This window comes from Mus musculus, chromosome 3 (assembly GCF_000001635.26).
Source record: "Mus musculus strain C57BL/6J chromosome 3, GRCm38.p6 C57BL/6J".
Taxonomy (NCBI): Eukaryota; Metazoa; Chordata; class Mammalia; order Rodentia; family Muridae; genus Mus; species Mus musculus.
This window is the reverse complement of record NC_000069.6, coordinates 8,731,471-8,737,319: the sequence shown is the minus strand read 5'-3', so window position 1 is coordinate 8,737,319 and position 5,849 is coordinate 8,731,471. Positions and strand designations below refer to the sequence as shown.

The 5,849-nt window shown below is 46.2% G+C and overlaps 1 long non-coding RNA gene across 1 annotated transcript; it reads left to right on the top strand.

The window, feature by feature from the left end:
- The first annotated feature begins 680 nt into the window (after positions 1 to 680).
- On the top strand, positions 681 to 4,966 carry C230057A21Rik. The gene is made up of 3 exons (XR_878672.2): positions 681 to 1,192; positions 3,677 to 3,734; positions 3,889 to 4,966. It is a non-coding gene; the product is annotated as an RIKEN cDNA C230057A21 gene (long non-coding RNA).
- Positions 4,967 to 5,849: the final 883 nt, after the last annotated feature.

Below are 5,849 nucleotides of genomic sequence, written 5' to 3'. Positions count from 1 at the left end.
ATGGAATCTGATGCCACTTGTAGGTGTGCAGACAAAAGTGTCTTACACATAAACCTATAAAAACACACACTAAATCAACCAATGTGAAGAACTAAATGTGTGTGGACTGGAGTTTACAATGGGTTGCCACAGTCCTATGGACACTCCCCCAACCCCCACCCGATTCCCCCCAACCCCCATCCCAGCTCTTCCCCAGCTCCCCCCCCCCACTCACTTTTATTATTGGGAAGGCAACTTAAACCACCCTCTTAATGAAATACACCCATGTGTGTCACACATACATGTTCTAGAAGCTACATGAAACTTTGTGAAAACATTGAAAACTCACCAAGGCAGCTGACTTTCAGAATTCCATTTGCAAAATAAGCCATGTATGAGTTCTCTCCATGGTGAGGCTCTTATGGTGAGCAGCTTAGCTGGACTCTCCATCTGCCATTGCTACATTGAGCTGCATTGCCTATTGCTGTCACTGCCTTCAGCACAGGTGAAATGGTTCAGCAGCCCTTGCACCAGGCCCTACAAAGGTTAGCCTTTCTATGAGATCAACTCTGAGAACTTCCAGGACTTCTGGGAAGGAAGCCAGAACAATTCCTCACTTCTCCTGCTAAGAAGAACCAATCTAAATGGAGGAGGGGTGACGCCAGTCTCTGATAAATATCCTTTCCATATGAAGTGCACATCAGCCTGACACAAGTAATTAGCTGTCAGGTGCTAGTCTTTGCTGTCAGAGGCCAATTTTGAGATTAGTGTTAATTGCAGGCGGCCTTAACGGCCTTTACTCTCGGCCCAGCAGCCCCTAGCAAGCTGCCCTCCCCAGCCGCTGCTAGTCTCAGTGCAGCTTTCAGTGATGGGGCTGGCAGAGTGGAATCAATTATGGGCCAGTGAGGATTTTCCCACAGGTCTCACTTGGAGATGAACGACTTCTCCTGCTGCCCAGACAGCTGGCCAGACTGTCCACTGGGAAAGAAGCCTGTGGAGGGGAGTGTGGGCCGTGTCAGCCACACTGCTGACAGCCCATCCGTTATCCACAGGGCTTGGCAGAGAGAGGCTGAGCCCCTCCGGCCTGTCGTGCACTGCCCTGGCTGCTACATCCCATCATCCAACGGCCCCAGTGAAAGAACAGAGAACAGTCCATCCGCGGATGTTACTAAGGGTCAAGAGGAAAGAGGAAGTGGATGGCCACAGCCTGATGGTAATGTTTGGAAGTTAGGTGTGGGTTTGTATTTTTAACAATTTTCAGAATTGGAATCGTGCTTTGTGTCATTTTGCATCTGTGAGGGTCACCTGGACTTTATGGCAATCTCCAAAGGTTTAAGACGGGGCATCTCAATGTTCAGAAGTCTCTCCCTCCAGGGTGTGGTCTGAGCAACAGTGATAAAACCTATGAAGCATGTGCTACTATCAGTTGTCTGTCCTGATTTATATTTTTAGCTGAAATTTTTTTAGCAAGAATAATGATTTTAAAGTATGCAAACTGCATTTCCATATTTTATCATTTGTCTTTGCTTAAAAAAAATTATCCAGGTTAGTGCAAACAGCCCCACATACTGACTATTTAAAAGTAAATAATTCCTAATTGGTAAAATGCCAAAGTCTATTTACTAATGGCGTTAAATATTTCTAGGAAATTTTGTTTTTAAGGGGTGAATTAGCTATTCAATTCTCCATGACCAAGGCATTTAAAAATTATAATTAAAGAACGCCCTGATGTAGGAAGGTGTGGCTCAGTGGGTAGAGTGCCATCCTGGCTTGAACAAGGCTCTGGATTCAGGCAGAATAAGACAGGAAGACCAGTGCGGGGTGGTGGTGGCAAACGCCTTCAAGCCTAGCACTCAGGAGGCAGAGGCAGACAGATCTCTGAGGGTCTCATGTAGGCCTAGGCTGGACTCAATTCAGAATGTTGTAGCTAAAGACAAACTTGGTTCTGATTCTTCTGCATCCACTTCCCCAGGCCAGCAAGGGCAAGCTACAAGCGAGGCTGGGTGGAGCGCAGGGGAGTCATAAAAGACGGGGAAACACTAAGAAGCCAGCTACATCCCACAGTCTTCTTTTAATTTGATTGCTGTTGGTGTTTGTGTGAGAGGCTTGACTCACCCTGCCATGCTGCCTCAGCATCCCAGTGCTGAGGTTATAAGAGCCATATCTGGCTTGCTGGATTATTAAAACAGTCCCCGATTACAGTTACTTGGTTCAAAATGAGATGAAAGTGGGCAAGTAATCACAGGTCTAGTGTAAAACCGTGCATGGTGGCACTGAACTAGAGTCACCTTTGGGTGGCACAGTGGAAACAGCTAGGATGTCGCAAAAGTCTGACTGCACCTCTGCAGAGCAAAGCCGCCTGACTGCACCTCTGCAGAGCAAAGCTGAGCTATGAGGGAGAACTGGGCTCTCTCTCCCTGCTAGTTCCCCAGTCTCACTTGGAGGCCTCTTGAGGTGGAGGTACAGGGGATGAGGGAGCTCACCAGTAAGTTCTTCGAAACTGTACCCACGACAACACTAAATGCTAAGTCCCAGAATGAGCAGTGTGGGACCAACGTTCCATGGTGCAATGTCCCAGTTAATCTCGAGCCATCTTCTTTCCCTTGTGACAGATGAAGATAACGTCCAAATCATACACAGAAATTCAACAGACACAACATCTATACAATTCAGTGAGCATCCATACAGTTAGAATGGGCACTGGAATGGAAACTGTGAAATTTCACACTACATTTTATACTTTAAGAACCGACTACTTTCTATGCTCCTACCCACTAGTCAAACAAAAAAGAACACCATGACATAACTAGAACTAGAAAAATGATTGGCTTTATATCCTCTGACATAAATGGTGTCAATTTCTTGCAGTCAGCTCTGCTTACCTTTGGTGTGTGTTGTTTTCACTTATTTTCAAGTTTTTAATTAGTAAAGTTTACAAAATTAAAAATAAAATAATTCAAACAAACAAGCCTACGATGAGCAAATCACTCCCTTGTCTTTGCAGCACAGTGCAAAGAGAAGTGCAGTCTCAGGTTGGCTGGGATCCAGTAGATGGATCCTGTGACTCGCTGATCTAGTTTCTGCCTTTAGAACATTCCCCAAGTTTGTTCCTTGAATGTCTTGACTGAAAACTTAATTCCCTCCATTTGGAAGACAGAGATGTCCAGTTGAGCCAAGACCACTCTTGTCTCTGCACCGACCACATCACTTCCTTCTCTGCCTTTGGCCTTCAAGGTACTCAAGACCAGGAGCACACATTTCCTGTTCTGTTTTTCCATGTCATCGAGCATGGGGAAGGCTGTCAGCAAACACATGGGAAATGTGAAAAAGTAGTGGGGAGGGGCAGAGGACAAGGGAGGAGACAGACTGACAAGGACCAGTGGAAACCACCTGCTTAGTTAGGGGTGACACACTTCCATGCAGTGCAGACCAAGTCCTCATGGTTTCCTAAACCGGGGTCCTCACTCCCCTGGTACCAATTAGCATTGCAACAGACACAGAAAGCAAGATAACACTAACAAAGATCCACCACTGGTATTAAACACAAAAGGCTGAGTAGTCAGTTAGGTAGCTAGTTGGCATTTACTGACTCCATGCTAAACCCAATGAGTGTTAATAGTTTTATAACCCAGATTACATTTGCTTTTGTTTTCTTCAAAAATGACTTACTCACTTTATGTATGACTGGTGCCTTCAGCTGTCAGACAAGAGCATGTGGTCCCCTGGAACTGGAGTTACGGATGGCTGACTCACAGGTAAGTGCTGTGAATTGAACTCAAGCCCCCTGCAGGAGCAACAAGGGCTCTTTAACTGCTGAAGCATCTCTCCAGACACTCATTTCATTTTCTAAGTCTTTGCAAATGAAGGTCTGCTCATGTAAGTAGCTTCAGATTCCATTATCGTCTTCAGGTTCACACGTTCACATATCTGGAAGATCAGAGAAGTTTCCAAAAATTTGCCGTCCACAGTGAGTAAGGAGAGCCTCTGGCCTTCAGCTCCACAAGTCCTTTCTTCTCCAAAGTACCAAGACCTTCAAAATGCCCCACCATGAGCCTTAGACACAACCTATGTTCTTCAAGGTCACACATCTTACTGTTGGGCTCCTAGACACTCAACGATGCAGGAGGAGGCATTGCCACCTCAGGGGCACTGAGGTACTCATACAACAACTTCGTGGGATTTCGAGAGAGAGTATTAACTTGTTTTCCTTCTGAGATCAAAATCCCCCACCTCGAGAGCTGGCCTACCATATAGGTGGAAGGAGAAATGATTCAGTTTTGTTTTTCCCCAAAGCTGTCAACTATTTGAAATTTTTACTTACTCCATATACCTGTTGTGTATTTATGAGATACCATGTGATAGTTCATACTTTTATGTACTTATTCTGTTGTGTTTAATAAAGGGTAAACATATCTATCCCTTCAAATTTAAATATATTAAAATAGTAACCTACTGTGCAACCAAGCACATGAACTTTGTAGTCCTCCTAACTAGGACTTGCGACCTGTTACACAGCCTTTCCCCATTTCCCCACTTTTCTCCCAGTCTTCCCAGTCTCCAGGAAACACTGTTTGTCTCTCAATGGCTGTAAGAAGAACGTTTTGAAAGTCCAACCCTGAGTTATGTGGTTATGGCTGGCTTATTTCACTCAACAGAGTGACCTCCAATTCCTACTGCATTATTATGACTGATGCCATTTCCTCCCCCTTTGCGCCTTAACTGTAGACCATTGTTAACCCATCACACTTTCCCATGTGCTCAAAGACTGGTATTTTATTCACAAGTAAACAAGTAAAAATCTACTGATATACAAATACCCCCATTTTGGTTGTGGTGATGCAGGCCTATGGGGGCGGGGCTGGATACATGCAAGGGGTAACTGAAGACAGTGAGGCGTTTGGAAGCACACAGTGGGCATGCGGGATTTAGAAGCACACAGTGGGTATTTATACAGGTGACTTACTCTCTTGGTTTTCTACTATACAAACAGGGCTGTAATAGATGTTGCTCTGTGTGTGTGTGTGTGTGTGTGTGTGTGTGTGTGTATACATGGCCTTGAACTCCTGATCCTCCAGCCTCCACCTCCCACGTGCTAGGACTCCAGGCATGCTCAGCAAAATTGGTGCCTTTGAAGTCTCATCTTTTCTGATATCTTTTCCTAAGAAACAAAGTTCAAAGGGCAGAATACAGAGAGCCCTCTACAGGCTTGTCTAAATTCCTCCCGTCCCCTCAAAAAAGCAACGTAGCCATCTAATTATAAAGTTTATCCATCCATTTAAAGTTTTGTTCAAAAGATGGAAGTTTTCTGAGTTGGTGAATTTCCAGACCAGAGGGAAGAGGGAACAGAAGGGCTAGGGTGGGCTCCTAGTTCCCTTCATTAGGATTCTGTCCCCGAAAGGCTAATTTGATCAAGTTGGGGACTGTCTAGGTGTGGGGTCTCTGCTGCTCTTTGTCACTTTGGTTGGGCCCAGCACTATTACACCAAGTGGAGATAAGGGGTATCCCAGTGTGATTTATGGCATGCCTGTGGGGAGTGCTCAGTCTCCAGGAAGCTACTGTGGGAGGTGAGGCGTCCACCAGCAAGGACCAGGTAGGGCTGAGGGTTTCAGGGCTTTCGACTACAGAGCAGATGGCTGAAACTCTGCTCTGGCAACACCAGTGACAGCCCGGGGGAGGCCCAGGGCACAGGGAGGGCTAGGCCCTAGCTGGGCTGAGCAACATCAGCCTCAAGGACATCAGCTGTGCAGATCGGCAACAGACACCACCAGCTCCATGCCCAGGAAGCACTCAAGCCAGATCATCCCTGGTGGGCCTCAAACAGCCGCTTTGCAGCTGGCCCAGGGAACAGCAGGGCAGGCTGCGGCCCAGGC